The 22,215-nt window shown below is 42.6% G+C and overlaps 1 protein-coding gene across 2 annotated transcripts in view; it reads left to right on the top strand.

Annotated features, from left to right (window-relative positions):
• Positions 1-2,325: 2,325 nt before the first annotated feature.
• Positions 2,326-22,215, top strand: part of KCNB2 (potassium voltage-gated channel subfamily B member 2) — a 394,479-nt gene continuing 374,589 nt past the window's right edge. The window contains exons 1-2 of one of the 2 annotated variants that reach the window (XM_067712073.1): positions 2,326-2,859; positions 5,438-5,512. The gene's annotated coding sequence lies outside the window, so the exon portion shown is untranslated. The remainder of the gene's footprint in view (positions 2,860-5,437; positions 5,513-22,215) is intronic. The other variant, XM_067712072.1, reaches the window with a different exon arrangement.

The following is a 22,215-nucleotide window of genomic DNA, read 5'->3' as shown; positions in this document are numbered from 1 at the left end:
AGGCCCGCGTACCGCAAAAAAGCAAAAAACCAAAACACTTGTAAAATAATTAAATTCTTATTGAAGGTGATCAGTGATACCGATGTAGGGTTTGTAAAGTAAGGGGGTTTTTCACACCCATAAATTTATGCAAGGTCATACCACCCCTAAAACGAATCTTAAGTAGTCTTTCTAGACAAAATATTTTGTAAATCCCATTCATTTAACAAATATCGAGTTCCTGAGAAAAGTTGCAAAATAAATATTTGTTGGATGAATAGGTATTTTTTGTATGTGTAGCTTTGGGTTATATGTAAAGAACGCAAACAAAGTTATAGGGAATCTACCCTGGAGAAACATTTAAGATGGTTAAGACTTTTACATGGGAAGCACATACATTCTGTAGGAAGCTGAAGGTCATATGTCTTTAAAGACAGAGCTCAGACCGAGCGCTATGGACGTCAAAAGGGAGGGGTCACGGAGGAGGCGGAGTTTAACATGGGCCGTGAAATACTGGAATGATCTGGATCCGAAACTGGGAGAGGAGCGCCCCGGAAGAGACTCCAGCGGCATGCAATGGCATAGAAGTGTTCAGACACTGTTTGGCAGGGAATGGGGAAGCCAGAGAACATTTGTGACCAGGGAATGATAACGTTAGGGTTGTAGCTGGGGAAGAGTTATCTGCCGAAGTCTGTATAGAGGCTGGAAAGACTGGAGGCGTAATAATGGACACCCGGCAGGTCCTTGGAAATTTGGAGCGGAAGCTTGGGAACAGGTCAGGGTTGGGGCTAAAGGTCTGAGGATCTGGGAGTCCTCTTCCTTTTCCTAGTGTTCGTACTTGAGAAGCCTGGAAAACAGCAAAGGTCCGGGATAGGTCCTGGGCGGAGGGCGATGGCGTCGGAAGGGCCAACATCGATACTAAACATCCTGCCCAGTATCTGGCACCTCGAAAAAACCACCCAGCACAAGGTAAGGCCCGTGGCGATGTGGGAAGTCAAAGTGTAGAGAACCCTAGGTGATGGAGCGTCCCGGTGTACATCAGGGCTAAAAGAGAAGCAAGGATTAAGTGAGATACGTTTAAACCTGAGTGTGTTGGACCTTCTTCAGTAGCCATCTTTCTTGGCCTAAAGAAACTCAGAAGGGAGTCCCAACTCTAAATACACTGTCACGGCCTGCATTCTTTTAAAAAGGGTGTTTCAAGCTACTTTGTTAACTGTAACTGTGCAGGCTGTCTCTATCTCGTGCCTGTTGAGGAGCCCATGGGTCGGCAACCCAGAGAGCCCAGTAATGTTATTATTCAAATTCATCCCGTCTTTACCTCGACATGAAGGTAGGGAGAGTTCTGGATGCCCATTCGGTGGCCTCCCCGAGGAGGAACTTGGCACAGTTCGGCACAGTTCTCTAGATGACAGGGAGAGCAGGCCAAAGAAAGGAAGCCAGAGTAGGAATAGCGCCCCCGTGGGAAGCTAGAGTTACGGCTGCCACCGACGAGGCTTTTCCTTCAAACCCAGGACAGCGGGGTTTGAGGGCTGACGACGGCCCCCAAGCGGAGCTGGAGGTGCTCGGAAGAAAGTCAGATCCTCTCTGCTCTCCTAGTTATCCCCGCGCTCTTTCCCCGGGATGATACTCCGGGCCCCATCACTCAGGAGCTGTCTCTCCTCGCCCCAGTTCCCCGGGTCGAGCTGCGGGCCAGGGTCAGGGGCGTGTGGGGCGGGCGGGGGGAGAACCTAGCAACCGAGAGCAGAAGGGCCCAGGGAATCCCGCGAAGCCGCCCGAGCGCATCCCGGTGGGGCGCCCCGGGCTTTCCCCGTCGCCCTGTCCGCGGCGCCCGCGGGGCCGCGGACCCTCCCGCTCCGCAGAGCGGCAGACGCCGAGGGAAGCAGGTGGGTGTGCAGCCGGGCCCGGGCAGCTGGGAGCGGCGGGCGCGCGGGAGGAGTGGGAAGCGCCCGCCAAGGTGTGGGCGGCGCCCTCTCGCCCGCGCCCCGGTGTCCGGGGCGCTCTCCCAGCTCGAGCGTACAGCTCCCGCGCCGCCAGGCCGAGCCCGGGCGTCCCCGGCGGTGCCCGGCCGGCCGCGCAGCCCCGCCAACCCGGCCGCCGCCCACCTCCAGAGCTGCTAGCGCCCAGGAAGAGGAAGAAAAGGAGGCGGCGGCGGCCGTCGCTCCAACCCGCGGGTGCGCGGAGCGCGGGAGGAGGCGGAGCGCGAGGCGGGGTGGCCGCGGGCCGGTGTGCGCGCCCAAGCCGGCGCCCCCGAGCGCCCCGCCTCGCCTCCCGCGCCCAGCCTCTCCCCGGCTCCGCCACAGACACACACCCACCAAGCACCCACCGCCCTCCGCCCCCGCCGGCCGCCGCCGCCGCCGCGCCGCGGGCAACCCGAGCGAGCGGCAACTCCCCGGCTGGCGCGGCTCGCCTTCCCGGCTCCTTCCGCGCTGCGAGCTCAGCCTCGCTCGATTTTTCCTTTTCTATCCCAGCCCTCTCTTGTCTGGGCGGCGGCGGCGGCGGCAGGGGGATGGGGGCCCGCGAGGGGAAGGGGGTGAAGATCGATGAAGATTATTGTTCTTTTTAAGGATGCCTTAGCTTCCTCCCGCCGCCTCTCCTTTGAGCCTTCCTACTACAGACCGTGAACCAGAGTCAGGGATGTAAAGAGAGGGGTGAAAAAAAAAACAACCAAAAAAAAAAAAAAAAAAAAAACCAAAAACGCCAGGAGCTCCAGCCAGCCGGGGAGACCCTCCTCTCCGTGGAGGGGAGGGGGATTTCCAGCGACAGATCATTGGCGAAGGGCACCGTCGCGGGGAGAGGAGCCCCGGAGGGAGCGGGGAATCCCACAGCCCTTTGTGGTGCCCGAGCCCGTGCCGCCTGCAGAGCGGGGTCGGTGGGAGCTAGGTAAGTGGCGGGGGCATTGCTGCTCCCCGAAGGGGTCTTCCTTTAAGAATGAATCATCGCGGGCAGCCTAGCCAGACTTGAGTTGCTAAAGGAATTGCAAACTGCCATATGGCACCGAGTGGACTTACACACAAAGCTGACTTAGCCCTGAGAGGGTTATTAATGCAAGACTCCATCCCCGTGGGGAAGGCGCTCAAGTGTTAGCCCCTGAAAAGCTTCTGAGCAGTCTGCCTGGGAAGGGATGGGAGATGTTATTTCTAGGAGATGAGCTCTTGTTGCCTTCTGTTCATTTGTTGGTAAATGCCACACTCACATGCACACACTTGTGGGACCGGATTCGGGGAGTGTGATGTCTCTGATGTATGAACAGTCCTCAGAACACAGAGACGTGCATGCATTCTGTTCTCCGAGCGGCGCACGGTCTCCGTTCTGTGTAGCACAGGGTTCCTGAGAGAGAGAATGAGTCTCTAAGGAAAGAGCTTCATGGCTGTTTCCAACACACTCTGCTTAGGGGACCTGGGAATACAACTGCCCTGAATGGCACCAAACGACACCGACCATTTGCCTCGTCGTTTGCTTCCAGTGCTTAATGACCATTTTCAAAATAGTATGCTACCATCCATTTTCTCGAATTATGAGCATTTTTGTGTATTCATTCATAAAAATTTTCAGTGTGCAGTATGCAAAGACATGCCATGTATACATCATTTATGACCGCACAAGTGTTATAATAATAGATTACACTGAAAAATTTAAGATGCACAGATGTACACTGGGTTCATTGCATGCAGGTTCAGCATTCCTTCTAATCAAGTTATGCAATAATGTCAGTATTTTAAATAGTATTTCACATTTCTGTTTTTGCATTGATGGGTTTTGGAATTTTGTTGGAAATCTGATTTTTTAAGCTCAGCTCAAAGGAAACGTCAGGATTTGTTATTGTTTTTAAATATGTAGTGTTGTGTGGGACAGAGCATCAGTCCAAAAAGCAAAAGTCGAGATAATCACATTTCATAGAACAAGAGAAAGATAAATTCCAGTCAGAAATCTGAAGTCTAACTTGTCGGTACTGAATAACTTACAGGAAAGATTTTGAAAAAGGGTATCATTAAAAAAATTATGTAGGTATAAAATAAAGTTTTACTTTATTTCACTCTTTAGAGGTGTGTGTGTGTGTGTGTGTGTGTGTGTGAATAAATATAAAGTTGTACAAAGCTTACTTGTCATACATGAATAAGCTCTACGGACATCTGTACTAGAGAGTTCTTGGTTCTTAAATTAATCAGAACTTAAACAGTTCAGTAATTGGGTGCACTGTACATGTGTCTGTGCATTTAATTGCTTCTAGAGGTGGCGTCTTTAACGTAAGGCATAACTACGTGATTACTTACTTGTTTGGCTACAGTTCTGAGAATTTGGAGGACCCAATGTATAAACACCTTTTCCCCCACTGAATGAAAAGTAACTTCCTCACCTAAAAGAGTTAATATGCCTCCACCAAGCAAATACTGTACTCCTCTCCCTCATGCTGTCAGATTCAGACCAGTTGTTTATCACAAATAGAATTGTGTCTAATGTACTCCCTTTTTTTTTTTTCTGGCACAACTCAGACTCTTGGAGAAAGGAGTGAATCACTTGGCAGTTCTCTTTGCATTCTTCCTCCTTTTAACCTGCACCTTGCCCTCTCGTGTTAGTGTTCCCAAATCTCCCTCATATACAAATATACACACAGCTTCCAGAAAATAACTCCATTGCCTGCCACTTTGAGAATGCTAGTTTCTCTCTTTTCTTTTGCTCCTGTGTTTTTCTAAGTAGACTCAATCTGTGCATCTGTCGAAACTGTTTCCAGTCTCACTTGTCTCCACATCCCACAGTTCAGTTTTCCAGGCATACGTGCTTGCTGAATATTCAGATGGGATTAGTGAAAATTATTACCTTAGCCAGTCTTTTCCGTTTGGCTTTTAAAGTTTCCTTGTTGATGCCTTGGAGCAACTGTGAACATGAATTCGCCCTTCAAATTTCCAGTATGGTAGCAACAGTGAGACTGCTAGTGAAACAAAATGACAGGGTAGGCTTTCAGTCACATTCTTGGCAACTTTAAAAGCATATCTGTCCAGGTTTCTTGCATACCTACCTGCGTATCTGTGGAAGCAATTCTTTACGCATTGAACATTTTTTTTCTTGAATTTATATCTGGCATTTTGAAATGGTGTTCAAAGAGAGACTGGTGTATGTGTATGTATGTACATATTAAGTATATATAGACACATAATTAATTAAGGCAGATTCAGGAAGAGGATCATGAAAATTTGTCACAGTCTAGGCATTGAGGAATTATTAGAAGACAGTAATAGTAATAATAACTTTTATTAAAATGTTTAAAAATTAAAGCATTATTATTATAAACATACACATATATACATATGTGTATGTATACATATATGTGTGTGTTATGAAAGTAAACCAAATTTCTGGTAAAAATCGGAAATCTACAAGATAATTTCATTCCGATCTAATGTATTTTTTCTTGATAAATTATAAGGAAGTAATTAGTTCCTTGAAATTTGCTATCCCTTAGAGAGACTAATTCCTAAGAAGCATCATAAGAAGCATCATTAAAGTTGATAGGACATCTCCTCATGAACATTTTAAGGTAACTATATAAGGTTAAGACTTTCCATTTACTTCAGAATGTGATATTACTTGAAGTTTGCTTATATTTGTCAAGTGGATTTTACAAAAAACTCTGATGCCTATTATTTTCATAAGGGCTTCAGAGGAGTGGAGAGTGCACATGCATTATATGTGATATTTTTTAAGGTAAGAGTTTATAGCCTTGTTACTCCCGAAGTGATAAAATAAACTTTATAAAGCAGCACAGCCTTCAGATTTTTAGTCATATACTACAAGTATCTTTGTACTTTGGATCTATAGTCCATTCTTGTTCATTGCTTATTCCCTCCTTGAGCTTCTAAAATATGTATTCCCACCAACTCTTCACCAAAACTCCAGGTTGTGTGGCAGAAGGTCAAGTGTGTAAGGCTCGGTGCTCCTTGGCCTGTGTAAGCCAAATCCTACTGTATTATCTTTAAGGGAAAAGTGCCTGTTCCTGTAGGTTGAATTGTACCTATCTGTGCTGTCTGATTTAATGCCATGTATCCACTCACTAACTTATTCATTAATTCATTTAATACTCATTATGTATAAGAAGAGTGCTTGATTAGAATGTAGCAAACACAAAAGAGATAGAAGACATAGTCCTTGCCCCCCAAGGATTTTTACAGTATAGAGAGTAAAACTTGAATAACTAATTGAAGAATTGTGTATATGGTTCAAAATCAGGGATCTCTTGCATACATATGTGCATTTCACAATTTCATACTTAATAAATAAATTAATTAAGGCAGATTCATGAAAATTTGTCACAGTCTAGGCATTGGGGAATTATTAGAAGACAACAATAATAATAATAACCTTTACTAAAATTTTTAAAAATTTAAATTAAATTAAAGCATTATTATTATAAATAACATTTATATTATTATTTTATTTATGTCAATAAAATAAATTTTTTTTCATTATTATTATTGTAACACATAGTTGAGCCAGCCACTTTTTAGTGTTTTAAAAATGCTAAGTATTTTCATTCTCACAACCACCCTATGAGGCAGCTATCACTAATACTCTGTTATATAGACATAAAAGTTAAATTACAGAGACTTTTCTTGTCTAAAGTCACATAGGAAGTAAATGATACATTCAAGCTTGAACCCAGGCATTCTGGCTTCACTTAACCACTATGATATTAAACATTAAGAAGTGTGATCTCCGACAGAATGAGAAATGATGTTTTCAGCTCCTAGATTTATTTGGAGCTATATCCTCCCATTAAGGGTTACCATAGTTATTATGACAGGGAATGCTTGGAAAAGACCAAAAATAGGGACTTCATTTTAAATAGGAGAAACCCCCAAAACTTTCATTATGAATTTGAAATAAGAAGGTAGTTTAGAGGCTGATTTTTAAAAGATGGGTGGAATTTTATCAGAATGCTAGAACATTAGGAAGTACTGCCTTTACAGTGACCAGAGACTAACACTGGGCAAGGCACATGATCTGACTGGACAATTTCTAATGGTAGTTTATTTTATATTCAGTTTCAGTTTTTTTTAAAAAATGTGAATTATTTTGAATAAAGTATAGTATTATAAATATTTTAAATTTATTTTTTAGAATTAAATATTCACATATTGAAAGGAAGTTATTCGTTTTGCAATATAATTTTCTTTTACCCCTGTCCCCACTTTTTCTTCTGTAAAATGTACCCCCAATATATTGGAAATTGGAATATAGTCACTTAACAGGTTTACTTTATTTGTTTAAATTTTTAAAAATTTATTTATTTTATTTATTTATAAATTTTTAAAAATTAATTAATTTATTTATTTTTGGGCTTTCTCTAGTTGTGGCGAGCGTGGGCTACTCTTTGTTATGGTGCACGGGCTTCTCATTGCGGTGGCTTCTCTTGTTGCGGAGCACAGGCTCTCGGCGCGCGGGCTTTAGTAGTTGTGGAACGTGGGCTCAGCAGTTGTGTCTCACGGGCTCTAGAGTGCAGGCTCATTAGTTGTGGCGCACGGGCTTAGTTGCTTCCAGGCATGTGGCATCTTCCCGGATCAGGGCTTGAACCCATGTCCCCTGCATTGGCAGGCGGATTCTTAACCACTGTGCCACCAGGGAAACCCAACAGGTTTACTTTCTAGTATATTGTCTAGAGTGCATTTATTTTACTAAGTGATAAATAACTATAATAAAACGATGAAAACATAAATCATAAGCTGAGTTTTTCATCAAGAAAAGTTTTTATAAGATTTAAAGTAAAGTTCTTTCGAAATATCAACTGCTTCTGTTTATATGAAAAATACCATCATTAAATTTGGAAGATAGACTGGCCAAGTATTGCCTGCAGGATGCCATCCAATCCAATCTTTAGATACTGCCTCATGATTGATTGACATTTTAATTTCTCTCACAGATGTTAGGTCTCATAGGCCCAGTTGCATTGTATTATAGACAACTCTCAACCTACAGCTGGCTTGGAGCATAAAGGTTGATTTTAAAAGTTTGGGTTTTTTTGAAACTTGTAATACATTTATAGAAACAGTACTTAGATGATGCTTCGGTGTCCAGACCAATCCACAAATACCCTGTGAATCGATAATATACCTGAAGTACAGTACGGTTAGTACTAAAAACACAGCCATTATGTATAGTAATATTCCCGGGGAATAATTTGACTTAAATATTACTTATTTACTGCTGCTTCTATGCAGGGTTCTTTCAGGATACAGAGGTGAACACATTACTGCCTGGCCCAACAAGGAGGAGAGAAAATTGAGTTTGTACGTAACCGACTCTGACATTAGGCAGAATGAAGAAAGCTTTATAATATTGGTACAGGCAAAATGTTGAATAATTGATTCAGAGTTCTATGGAGAGAGCCAGGGACTGCATACCTCTCAGGATTCTCATTTGTTATTTCATCCTTAAGGTATCTACTGAGCTGCTTCTCTGTGTCAAGCCCTAAGCGAGGTGTTGGGGCCACAAATATGAATAAGACATCATACATTCACAGCCTACACATGTAGACACAGAAATCATAACAAAATGCCTTAAAAGCTATCGGTGGAGCAGGATGGCAGTTCAGCTGAGTAGTTGCCTAACAAAAGCATCCCAAGAGTAAAAAAAAAATAGGATTTCTTTGAATTCCTAGATGCATGTAGCTGTGATTCTCTACTCAGTCAGACCCAATGCCCCCTTTTTCTCAAGCAGTGTTTTGTAATATCCCTTTTACTTTCCTGAAATGATATTACAGATAGTGTAACCTGTCTACACATGTAATATTTCAAAAATCAATATAAATTCCCTATCTGTAATAGAAAGAAGAAATAAAAGGAAAGCAGCTTATGAAAATTGCAAGTGTATCAGTATGTGTACGCTCAGGTATACTACAGTAAAAGATGTCCTAAAGCAGTCAGGTGCTTGCTACTTGAAATGCATGAATTTGGACTTAAGAGAAAATATTCAACTGAATATCAATGACACTTTTGTATATTTGGCATTTTGAAATAAGAACAAAGTAAATATGTTCATTGAGTGTGACAGCTACAGTTGCAAACAGATGTGGGTGTGTTGTATTAGTGAGTCAGTTAACATGAGCAGTGTTACAGTGGGTGACGTGACTTTCCAAAATGGTGAGCAAATCCTGGTGAAGTTCCCAGTATGGCAGTTACATTCCTGGAACATTCCTATGTAAAAATATTTTGTGTACAACAAGGTTAGAATCTAGTCACAGATAATAATAAGCAAGTTTTTCATTTACTTACGTGTCTGATGAAAGTGTAAAAATAATGGAGGACACAGAATTTCTAACCACGTTGTAGGGTTTCTTGCATTCCTGTGCCTCGCCTTCCAAATACTTAACGATTTTAGAAGCCTCTGTCAGAAGGACTGGATTAATCCCATTCAGCAGCACTGATTATGGCTATATTCTCCTACAGAAGGAAGCCACTGTAATTCGAATGCATAATTGGGCTATTTTGAAAAATCAGACTTCTCTTAAGTTTTTAGTCAGAAGGGAAGTTTAGAGGCTGACTAAATAATAAACAAAACAAGCAGCAACAAAATTCAACCCCTTAGATTTCTAAGCACTAGAAACAAAGTAATAGTACGTACCATATGCGAAGCTGACTGATCATAACTGTCAGCGTTTTATGTTCTACGTGGGAGTGTCAGACAAGACTTCACAGTGGAAGTGACAGCTAAGCTAATTTTTAAGAGATGAGTCAGCGGCCTCCAGGCTACAAAGGAGGCAGATGGATAACATTCTAGGCAGAGGGAACAGCATTTGCAAAGCAGTGTTGTAAAAAGGGCTTGGCCGTTCATTGGGGCTCAACGTTGGCAGTTGTAGGGAAGTGATGACAGATAAGACTGAAGAACTTGGGGATTAAATGGGAAAGGTGTTGTATGCCTTGCAAAGCCCCTTGGATGTTATCCTGTAGGACAGGCAGTGGAGGTCCACTGCAGTTTTAAATAGAGTGATGTGGTCCACTTTTACTGGGGGCAGTCTCTGAGCTAGCATGAGGAAGAGGGACTATAAGAGGAAAAGAGATAGATGCCTGGGAGACGAGCTGGGAGACTGCTGAGGAATAGAGGTAGGATAGGGTGCAGGACTTAACTTTAAAAGGAATGGTGAAGAAGTGGAGAAGGGTTTGGATACTCTGTAGCAAACAGTTGTAAATAAAGTGTCTCCCAGTCATCCAGCTCCCATCACAGCACACTTGAAGCCTCTTTCTTCTTCAAAGGTCATTGCATTAGTTAAGGTAACTTGAGCTTCTGTAGTAAACCTCCATTTTGCAGTAATTGATAGAGTAGAAGATTATCTTTGGCTCATATGAGAGTCCATTGTGTGTGTTCCATGCGGTGATCTGGGGACCCAGATTCTTTCAATCTACACTAGGGACTTGGAGTTCTTTGCATCTAGCTGGCAGCTGTGGAAGAGAATGAGCACAGAGAAGGCACATCCAAGAGGTGACACACCTTGCTGCCATTCACATTCTGTTAGTGAGATGATCACATCACTCTATCTAAATACATAGAGGGGAATATGTAACCCCTGGCTGGGCAGCAGCTCCCTAGCAACATTCCTGTGTCATGAAAGGGGAAGCACAGATTTTGCTAAACAGCTATTTGTATCGTATTCTGCCTCTGTGGCTACATGTAGGAAAACCTCAGCCCCGGGAGACTACCTGAATCCTTCTTGGTCGCTGCATCCATTTCAACGTCCAGGTTCTGTGGGTAATAATGCTAAACCCCTCCTCCCCAATTAAATCTGTATATGGCCCCTCCTTGTCCAGAAACCTTTATACTTAAAAGGCAGGTTACTGGCCTCCTGTTCTGCAATGGTGGATCGGGTTTAGAATAATTGCATTCAAAATTCGCATTTGGAAGAGGGAAGAATGGGAGGCATCGGGCTTCCCTGGTGGCGCAGTGGTTGAGAGTCCGCCTGCCAATGTAGGGGACGCGGGTTCGTGCCCCGGTCCGGGAGGATCCCACGTGCCGTGGAGCGGCTGGGCCCGTGAGCCATGGCCGCTGAGCCTGCGCGTCTGGAGCCTGTGCTCCGCAATGGGAGAGGCCACAACAGTGAGAGGCCCGCGTACCGCAAAAAAAAAAAAAAAAAAAAAAAGGGAGGCATAAAGCAGTCATTGACCCGTATTATGAAAGAAATCCCATTACACATTGCTAAAGACGTCCTGCTCTGGCAGTAGGGGGGATTCCTCTATTAGACTCTGGTTTTGCTGTCTTGGAAGAACTCCTTTGTTCATTGTTCTCTGTAGCCCTGGTCACCTTCTGGAAGGTTCTTCCTTGTCCATTACTCTCCATGGCCACATTCAAAATGGGTGTTGAGAAGTATATCCTTCTTGGGAGTGATGTTACTTTCCCAGCCACCTTCTTGCTGGTATAAGACTGGATGCCTTGAGGTTGTTTGTTTATTTTTGGCTGTGTTGGGTCTTCATTGCTGCACACGGGCTTTCTCTAGTTGCGGTGAGCGAGGGCTACTCTTAGTTGTGGTGTGCAGGCTTCTCATTGAGGTGGCTTCTCTTGCTGCGGAGCACAGCCTCTAGGCACACGGGCTTCAGTAGTTGTGGCTTGCGGCTCTAGAGTGCAGGCTCAGTAGTTGTGGCGTACAGGCTTAGTTGCTCCGAGGCATGTGGGATCTTCCCCGACCAGGACTTGAACCTGTGTCCCCTGCATTGGCAGGCGGGTTCTCAACCACTGCACCACCAGGGAAGCCCCGAGGTTGTTTTATACTCTCTAGAAATTAGGCTCCTAGTTTCTTTGACAATACAATTCCCTCAAAATCTTCCTAGGTTTCTTATCTATTTGCTGTCAGTTACACCACTGCCTACCATGTAAGTTCTTTCCTATTTATAATTCTTGAACCTCCCTCATTTCTTTGCTCATGGCTCAACCACCTGTGTCTCAAGTGGTTATTTTGGGGTCATCTGAAATAATAGGCTTGGGTGGTTAGGTAACTTCATTAATCAGATCTTTGCTGCAAGGCTGAGTCCCTTTTCTAACTGGGAAGTCTTAATGGACATTTGTTATTCAGAGCCTTTTTCAGTGTCATCCTCACCATTAGAGTTCCTGAAGCAGGGGCTTGTTCCAGCTTTGTAGTCTTATATTTCTAGAGTTTGGCTGTTTGCCCTTATTTCTGTTCTCAAACTAGCCAGTTCTTTCATGAGTTCATCCATTATCTTGGGATACCTTGATATAGGCGGTGAGGGGCAACCATCACATACTAGCATTCTGGCTCTTTCCAACCATTTCCTCTAGAGCTGTAGACCTGCCCTCTAAGTTATCCCAGTTTTGCCAGGGCATAACAGGGTTCCAGGTCTCTGGTCGTTTTTTCCTCGGCAATGGCCAACAGCACATAATCAGATTTTTGTTAAGGCAGCACCCACTTCAAGGTGTCAATTTCAGAATAAGTTAGGTTGATGCTAGCTGCTGTAATGAACTAAACTATTAGTGGCTAAACATAATAAATGTTTATTTCTCACCCGCATAACAGTCAAATGGAGAGAGAGCAACAGTGAGCATTGAAAAGACATCGACTTCTTAAACCTCCCGGCTCATATGTGACAACACTTCTGCTTATAGTCTACTGATGACAACTAGTCAGATGGCTCACCTGGGTGCAGGGAGCGCTGGGAAATGTCATCCCAGCATCCCCAGAACCTCTCAGTGACAACTCTTTCTTACAAAATTGAAACCTAAGTTTAGGTAGACAATTACCTGTTCCCTGCTACCATCATCTTCCTCCAGAATAAACTAGGGGGAAAGGGTTTGAACTGCATTCACTCACTAGTTCATCCACGCTATTGATGGCATCTCCCCCATCTCACTCCTGTCCTGTCTTTGGCTTTTGACCCAGGCTTCTGGGACTGCCACACATTTTCCTTCGTTCTCTAAATCATCCCTGGTATAAGGCTCTTGTAGATTACAGACTCTGGCTGAGTGCTTTGGGATAAAGGATGGTGATTATACCGTAGACAAGAAACTAATTCTAATTGAATGTTAGATGTCACTGCTTTTAGAAATGTATTTACCACTTCTTACCACGGGGGTTTGCTCACCGGCCCGGTTCTCTCTGGGGCCCAGATACCAGCCATTTGCTAGGCCTTCCTCTTGCTCTAGACTCTTCCTCACATCTCTTCATCTAAAATTTTCCCTGTATCCTTTCCCAAGGTGCCAGTGGACTTGGTGTGTAAGTCCACAAGGGGATTTGCCTGGAAGAGCCGAAAAGTCCATGATGATCTTTTCTGAGACAAAGCAGCAGTTCTTTCACTAAGAGGGCTTGTTGCTTTCTCACAGTCCAGTTGGCTCGAAGTTGTAGCCAGTGTTTTAAAAGATATGCACTTAGCAAATTTTTTTTTTTTTTTTTCCGTATGCGGGCCTCTCACTGTTGTGGCCTCTCCCGTTGTGGAGCACAGGCTCCGGACGCACAGGCTCAGCAGCCATGGCTCACGGGCCCGGCTGCTCCGCGGCATGTGGGATCCTCCCAGACCGCGGCACGAACCCGCGTCCCCTACATCAGCAGGCGGACTCTCAACCACTGCGCCACCAGGGAAGCCCCAGCAAATATTTATTAAGCACTTTTCATATGTAAAGCACTCTTTTGGGTCACCAGGTTAAACAAAATTGGTCTTTACCCCTGCTGGGCTTACAGTCTATCTGAAGGCAACCGTAGGAACCCCCAGTTTCCTCTCTAGTGGCCAAGTACAGTGAGTCTGCCCTGGCTCAAACGATCAGTGTTTCCTTATGAGCTATTTGGAAAAGAAAGGTGATCGGCAGAGGCGAGCCTCCTGAAAACAAAAGGGTGAGGGTGGCGCTTCTGGAGTGAGGAACAGCATGTAGGCTGTGGTTTTGCTGAACTAGGGGAGTTGGGCCATTATGTCGCCATTGTTACCCGAGATACTTTTATGCTCTGCTTCTGATCACCTAGTTTATTTCTTGCAGACTCCAGGACTTGAGCTATTTGGTTCTTTTCCCACTCTCTCCTTTTATCTTCTAGCAGTGAGCACTTAGTAATGTCAGGATAGGCTGGTCCTAAAAGGAGATCAACTAGGTAGGCACATGTGGCATCTAGAGTGAGTGGAGACAGATGGCAGATGGCAGTCCAGGTAGGCAGGAGGTTAGACTGAAGGAGCACGGGGGCAAGTCCTGGCCAAATAGGGGGATGCTAGTCTGAGAACAGGGTGTATTTGGAGATTTAGACAGGCAGGGGCAGGTGGGGCAGGCAAGGTTAAGATGATCCAGCCCCATAGGACCAAATGCTATAGTTTGGGGGGACTTAGAGTTGAGGAAGAGGTCTATGTTAAGTAACTAGCGGGGTTCAGACCAGTTTAGGCCTAGGTGTGTGTTAGGAAAGCCACGTGATGGTCACATTATCAACTCAGGGATTCAGGCACAGTGGACCGGGCCCTTTCCTCTACCGTCATCAAACTACCAACACCTCTGTCTCAACTTCCACTAAAGCTTACTACGCAGACTCTTAGCTTCTCTTCTGTCCTCTTAATCCATTTGCCCTTTGCTTTTTTTTTTTTTTTGTAGTGATTTAAAAAAAATTACTATTTTTTTTGGCTGCGTTGGGTCTTCATTGCTGCGTGGGCCGAGAGGGGGCTACTCTTCCTTTCAGTGCGTGGGCTTCTCATTGCGGTGGCTTCTCTTATTGCGGAGCACGGGCTCTAGGCATGCGGGCTTCAGTAGTTGTGTCACGTGGGCTCAGTCGTTGTGGCTCATGGGCTCTAGAGCGCAGGCTCAGTCGTTGTGGTGCATAGGCTTAGTTGCTCCGCGGCATGTAGGATCTTCCTGGACCAGGGCTTGAACCAGTGTCCCCTGCACTGGCAGGCGGATTCTTAGCTACTGCGCCACCAGGGAACTCCCACCCTTTGCTTTTTTGATAAAAGGCAAATCTGATCACATCACTGATCTACCTAAAACGCTTAAACGATTTCCCACTTTTCTTAGGATAAAGGCCTAAATCTTTAATTTGGGGGTTACCATATTCCTCCTTCATTTTCCAAAGCATCACTAGTGTGAAGCTGTTGTTCATAACAGGCTCTGGTCAGCCTGGCCCCTGCCCGCCAGTGTCATCTCAGGCCCACTCGCCCCTCGTTTGCTGCTACAATTTCTGGCTTGCTTTTAGTTCGCCTTAGGTGCCTGGGATTACCTGCCGTGAGGCCTGCACACGTAGTTGTTAGGGATGCTCTCTCCCACTTTCTTAACTCTTACCTGTGTCTCTCATCTCAGGTCAGAAGTCACTTGCTCTAAGAAGTCTTCTCGGGCTCCCAGAATGGGACAGGTCTCTTCATTCTTCTCTTTCCTAGCATTGTTTTCTCCTTTGAAGCACTTACCCCAATTCTCATTTTAAATTGTGGGTAATTACTTGCCAGGTGTCATTTTCCTGTGTGAGAATGATGTCAACTCAGTAAAGGCAGGGACTGTCCTTCTCCTTCACTGCTTTATCCATCACATCTCTGCAACTCCAGGCACATGGCTGATAATCATTGTTTCTTTGTTGATCCAATGATGGATCAACAAATGATGGATGGAGCCAGGACCTGCGTCAGGTTCTAGGTCACAAAACAGCACCAAGAGCACAATTAACCAAGAACTGCTGGCCAGGGTTGAGCAGAGGAGGAACAGAGCAAGTCTGCCTGGTAACGGGACCGCCAAGCCACGGCCCTGCACTATTTTGCTCTTACACAGGCTTCACGTTCTTCTTGACGAGAGCCAGATGGTCCTAGAATCTGGGATGGAGAAGAGTTTGTAAGTGGAGGTCCAGGGGCTACCACTGCTAAGAATGGAGACGGTGGAATGAGATCCACACAGGCAGAACATGGTGCTTCCAGTAGAATTTGTCTCTCATCCCTATTTCAGTACATACTCAGCCTCATAACTTCATGAGAAGGCTGGCTAGACCAGTGATTTCCAGTAGAACTTGATGCAGGGATGGAAATGTTCTATATCTGCACGCTCCAATATGGCAGGCACTGGCCACATAAGCTATTGAACCCTTGAAATTGACTTGTAAGACTGAGAAATTATATTCTAAATTTAAATTTAAATAGCCATCTCTGGCTGGTGGCTACCATATGAGACAGTGCAGGCCTGGAAACTCTAAGTTAGGGAACTCTAAGTTTCAAAAGCAGTATGGTTTAAATTCTAGAAATATCCATTTACAACCAATGTTGGCCTCCAGTTAACCATATATTAACATGTCTGGAGTCCAGTGCCTATTTTCACTTGGATGAGGATCTCCCTGTACCTCCAAGCAAAGAGATTTGAAACGTCCTGTGTCTCGTTTCCAGCCATAGGAATTGTTCTTTAACGAAGGCATTTCTTTCTCTGTGTGAACCGTACAAAATGTAAAATGTTATACAAAGGTAGAACTTTATCTTTGTAAGTATCAGTGTAATATGACCTTAAATGCTTTCTCACACCCACTTTTCCCATCTCGGATTTGTTTTTCTGTTTTTGTTCCCTCCTCTTTTCTCTGCTTCTCCTTCCTCTGTTCTTATTTTCTTTCTAAAATGACTGACACGACACTGTGTCTTTTAGCAAGTTCCTTTTATTTCACATATTGATTTCTTTACTTTTGTGCCTATTTACAAAAGCCGTTTTATCAGTTCAGATCATTAACAAAAACCAGCCAAAGAACAGTTCAGTTCGTGGGAAAAAAAAAAATCTGAAATGATGATAGCTCTTGACAGGCCAATTAATACATTTTTGGAGATTTATCAGATATAATAATTTCAGTATTTAATATGTAAAAAAAGTAAGGTGAAGCATTGTACTGTATATTTGCTTTTCACAGCTATCACCTAGATAACATTATAGTTGCTCTTAATCCTTTGAAAGTCCTCATGGGACTGGAGCTCTTGAATTCTTATTCTGCTTTCCACAAAAGAAAAGCTTTCCAGTAAGCTAATACCAGGATGAGAAAGTGGTGTGTAGAAGGAAAAATTCTGAAACATAACAGTAAAGTAACATTTGAAAAGAGATGGTCCATCTTTAGCCCTTTTCCCTAGTCTGCATAGAACAAATGTGTCTAGGGGCTTTCGTGCTAAATGTCTCCAGTTCATAAAATCACAATTATTAATCAGACTGTCATTAAATATTAATTTACTTTTGAGATAAATGTCATTTTAAATTTGGAATCCTAGTCTTTTCTCATTCTAAGGAGAGCATTTTCATTAGGCTTTATAGAAAGAGTGCACATAGAAAGCTTAGAAGCTCCTAAAAGGCTACTTCTTTAACTTGACTTTTGGTTTCATTCAGGCCCAGCAAAATACTTGGTTTCCAGCATAATAAACATAGTTTGTAATCATACATATATATGAAGCTAAAGTAGAACATTAGAGTAAGGGTTTGGGGCATTTTATGGCATTTGGAACAGATGTAATAGATGCTCAGTAAATATTGTTGAATGAATGAATGAAGTAAATAATGAATTAATTAAATAATTCATCAAATTCATGAATTTATTTAAGACCTCAAAGAGCCTTCAATATTCCAAATGGTGGCTAAGGCTATAGCTCCCATACCATAAATGAAGATTGTATTCCACAAAGCCCCATGAATTCAGACATCTTCATCATTACCGCTCTCTCCCTTTACATCAGTATGTTTAAATCAGGTAGGGAGTTTTAATTAGGTGTCAAATAAATATTTAAGTACACAGTACTACCTGAGCCTACACAACACATGCTAAAAGCACAAATCCAAAATTTTCTGTAATATTCGTTGCAGTAATCGTATGGGTTCCTTGAGAGCGAGGGTGCCTTTACCCAGTTTTGTACCCCCTGCACTCAATATATACTAATAGCCAAGTAACACATTGTTTTGGAAGGAAGGAAGGTAATGAGAAAGGAATCATGGATCTAAGTCAGTATGTGTTATTTACAGCTTACGATCTCTTTCCATTCCGACCATTATTGGCATAGTAGAATTATAGATTTATGTTGTAGTCAGGAATCATTAATAATTAGGTTCAACTCATCAGTATTTATAGGTTTAACTGGGTGTGAAATAGCTAGATGGCTCCTGCTTCACATTTTTTCTCTTCCATCATTCTAATTTTATATTTATTTCTGAAGCCCTGAGGTAGCAAGGTCTAGTGGAAAGAATATGGATTCAGGAACAAGAGACTTGGCTTCTCATCCTGATGCGGATGGGCCCTGGGAAGATCATTAAAACCTACCAGTGTTGCCCTTCCAAAGACTGAATTTTATATGTTTAACATTTAAAAAATATTTTTAAAGCATCTATCTTGACTGTAGATCTCAAATACTACGACTAATAGCATTACTTTTGAAAGCCACACACTAAAATTTATGGTTAGTTTTGAAAATTTAGAACTGCAGAAACAGTTGCCATCTCTATCCAAAAGAAAATTATTCCATTTAATATATTTTATACATGCCACCTGTCTAGGCCAAGGGATAGACATAGTGTTACAGGAATTATTTGAAAAGTTATTTCATTCTTTCCTTCTCTGTCATGCTAAAAAGATTGCTCAATATTGGTCTCATATTTCTATTTATTTATCGTTCTAAGGCATCCAGAATCATGCCATTCAAGGAAAATCCCCAGGGTCTTAGAAGGTTAAGAACATGGGCTTTGAGTTAAGGTATTGCTGGACTGGTATCCTGGAATGAGCACGTACTGGTTATGTCATCTTGAGCAAGGCACTTACCTTTCTGAACCTCAATTTCTTTATCTGTAAATCAAAGATGATAATACCCACCCCAAGGTGATTGACAATTAATGAGAATTCTCATTATGAGAATTAAGCGGAATAAGTACGGTGGCTGCATATAATAATCACTCAATATGTGGAAAGTGATAAAAATGATAATTATTAACCAAAGTCACAAAGCAAATGAGATCATAACTTTGGCTGTCCTTCAGCTACAAGTCCAAGAATATCCCTACCTTCTAGGAAATACAATTTCTACTTATGGACATTTTGATCTTAAGCTGAAACAAAATCCAAGTGGCAAATCTGAAACCCATAGCTATTGCTGTTTTACACTGACTTTCTCTTTTATTATAATCCTGACTACATGAGGCTTGCAGAGGTACAAAAGAATGTTCTGAATATCACCATCACTAAAACCAATATAATTCGTTTTTTTTCTTTAAGAAAAAAAGAATAGAATAACATTAAAGAAGAACTGAAAAAGGGGGGAAAATCCATAATTTCACCATCGTTAACCACACTGCTGCTTTCAGTGAAAACAATGGCTTGCCCTTATTTCTGAATATATTCACCCTTGGCTCAGGTCACTTTCCCTATTATACTGTTGCAACCATAATTTTTATGATTTTTCCACACTGTTTTTCACATTATTTATTTCAAGACTGTATCATCTGGTACAAGTCACATGAACTCAGGGCTTCAGTCAGTCCATCTGTAGTCCCTAATTTTCACATTTTTATTTTAGAAATCGTTGGCGGAATATGATGCGCTGATTTTTTTGTCATCAAATGCTTTGATATTTTCTTATCAATTTGTGCTAAATTATATTATTAGCAGTAAATTTAACATCGTAAGATTCATAGATGCTAGTAGGTCATCTCGTCCATCTGCCTTAACATTCTTACCATTAATTATTTATTATCCTTGTAGCTCCCTAGCATTTCCTACAACAGAGACACATGGTAGATTGGGAAAGTGGGCAGGGGCATGGGGAGGAATATTTATAAAGTGCCACACACAGATGGACGCTTAATAAATGCTGTTTAGTGATCCTCACTGATGACAAGGGCAGATGGAAAACATTATTCATAAGGGATATGGAGATGGATGTTTATAGTTCAGTGAACCTCTTCCCTTTTCTACTTAATGTACAGGGGGAAAAAAAATCAAGCAAATTACTTGTGACACGTTCTCGTTTTTTAAATCAGATCCATTAATGAAGGATACCATTGATTTGTTAGAAATTGGGTTTTTTTTTCATGCTGGAATCTAGAACACATCATTTTGAATATGCACAGTCAGGAAAAGAGGGAAGGGTACCGATGGATGTGGCTACACTGAGGGTCATAAGGTGAGTTTGCGCAGTCGTCTGCTCTGAGTCTAAAGATAAGGTCACCTATACATTGTGGTTTGAATACATCGGGAAAGTTTCTGCCTTTCACCTTAAGTTATTTTCCCAATCCAAATACTGCTCTGCTTGTATCTCCATTACTGTAGGCTCATTCCTTTGATTAACCTTTGCCCCCTTCTTACAGTCTTCACATGACAATATTTTATATCACTTAGAAAGAGAAAAGCTCATCATTGAAGGGTATAAGCTCATCTTTTGAAAAAAGTTTAGACTCTAACTTTGATACTTTCTTTTCTTTTCTTTGTCCTTTTATTAGTAGCAGTTCTATCATAATGGCTTTTCTGGCTCGAATACTTTACCTAGGAGTGAGTATACGCTGAGGAATTGAAAATTCACTTCTGTCAACTTTTAAACTTAAGAAATTGACCAGAGTGAACTTTTTTCTTGTTCTTTATCTATCCGGTGGAATATGTAGATGAGCTGAGGTCACACAGAAATCTCATAGAACCAGGAAATTTCAGAGATAGAAGGTGCCTTGGAGACAGTCTTGTCCATTTCTCAGTAGAGCAGGCGGTCACCTGGTGTCTGCCTGAATATTACCAGGCCCAGGAGTGCCTGGAGGAAGCAAATTCCACTCTGGGGCAGCAGCGATTATTAGAGAGTCTTAACTTGTTTATCACTTGTTCCTTACGTAGCTCCAGAAAATCTAGCTCTTATTTTGAGCCCAGGCCTTATTAAAGTAAGCAAATAAGGGCCGGCAGAACGTCTAAACAAATTGGAAATCACCATAATTAACTGACGTTGGATGATGTTAGCCAGAACATGTGGCCAAGAAAAAGGATAGTAGTGCTTTGAAATTCATTAGTCACTCATTCAAAGACTATCAAAGTCACTCAAAAAGACTATTCTTTCGGGTAGTCCACAAACATTTGGTAAGCACTTGCATCCCAGAGATACAGACGTGGATGAGAGATGTTCATCACTTCTAAGAGCTCACAGCCAAGAAGGTATTTTCACTTAAAGCTCACATGGTACCACCTTCTTCTCTCTCGCAGCTTTTATCAGCTTTGTAGTTAGCTGCTTGTGTATGTTTGTCTGTAGCATGTTTACCTACCTCCACTAGAATATAAGTTCCATGGTGTCACCTCAAGCAGAGTAAAGGCTCATAAATATTTGCTAAATGAATGAATAAGAAAGAATTCTAAGTGAATAGTTGCGATACAATGAGAAAAGCATTAAAATAGAGCAAACTTTTAACCCAGCATGGCAGAAGAGATGAATTCTCCCTGAACAAGATATTTGTTCTTGACCTTGAATAACGAGTAAGAGTTTATCAGATGGAGAATTTGGAAAAGAGCTTTTCATACATGAAAGTCATGTTGGGTTTGGGGAGTGGCAGGTACTATGAGGTCGCTGGAAGGAGAGGAAAATGATGTTAAATAAATGTTAAATAAAATGATTATTGACTTTTTCATTCACATGATATTTATTATGTGTCTGCTGTATGCCAGGCACCTGGGATACAATGATAAATCAAATCCGACTTGATCCTGCCCACAAGGAACTTGGTTTAGTGGAGAGGATAGATATTAATCAAATAATCAAAATACTCATCCCAGCAAACTTAAAACTCCTGTTGTGACCAGTGGTCCAGGTAAAGGTATCTGATTATATATAAGTTCTTAAAATAGGAGGATGACTGTATATTCAAGGAAGTCAGGTGGTATTGACTAAGATGTGATCCTTGAGTTAATATCTGAAGGGGACGGGGGGAGAAAATAGAAGATGTGCAAATTCCCTGTCGCAGAAGACGAATGGCACGTGTAAAGAAATGAAAGCAAAAGTTAGAGACACAGGGAGAGGGAGGAAGGTACTGAACCGCAGAGATAAGTAGAGGACAGACCTTGCAGTCTTTGTATTGTTCTGTGTCTATCCTGAGACTAGAAGCGTAGAAGCGTGTTCTACTAGAGATGGCCCGGATCTACCACTGTTTGGGCTGCAGCGTGCAGAACCGACTGCAGGGGTCCAGAGCCGAAGGAGGTAGTTATCCTAAACACCGGCCCTAGGGAGGCAAAGCCAAGGGAAGAACGATTCTGTGAAGCGCATCTGTCTTCAGAAGAGAACAGTCTAGTTGCCTGACTGCAGTCATTACCCTCTAAAGAAACAAGCTATGTATAGGAGA

This window comes from Pseudorca crassidens, chromosome 17, assembly GCF_039906515.1.
Source record: "Pseudorca crassidens isolate mPseCra1 chromosome 17, mPseCra1.hap1, whole genome shotgun sequence".
Classification (NCBI taxonomy): domain Eukaryota; kingdom Metazoa; phylum Chordata; class Mammalia; order Artiodactyla; family Delphinidae; genus Pseudorca; species Pseudorca crassidens.
This window is presented reverse-complemented; position numbering and strand designations above follow the sequence as displayed.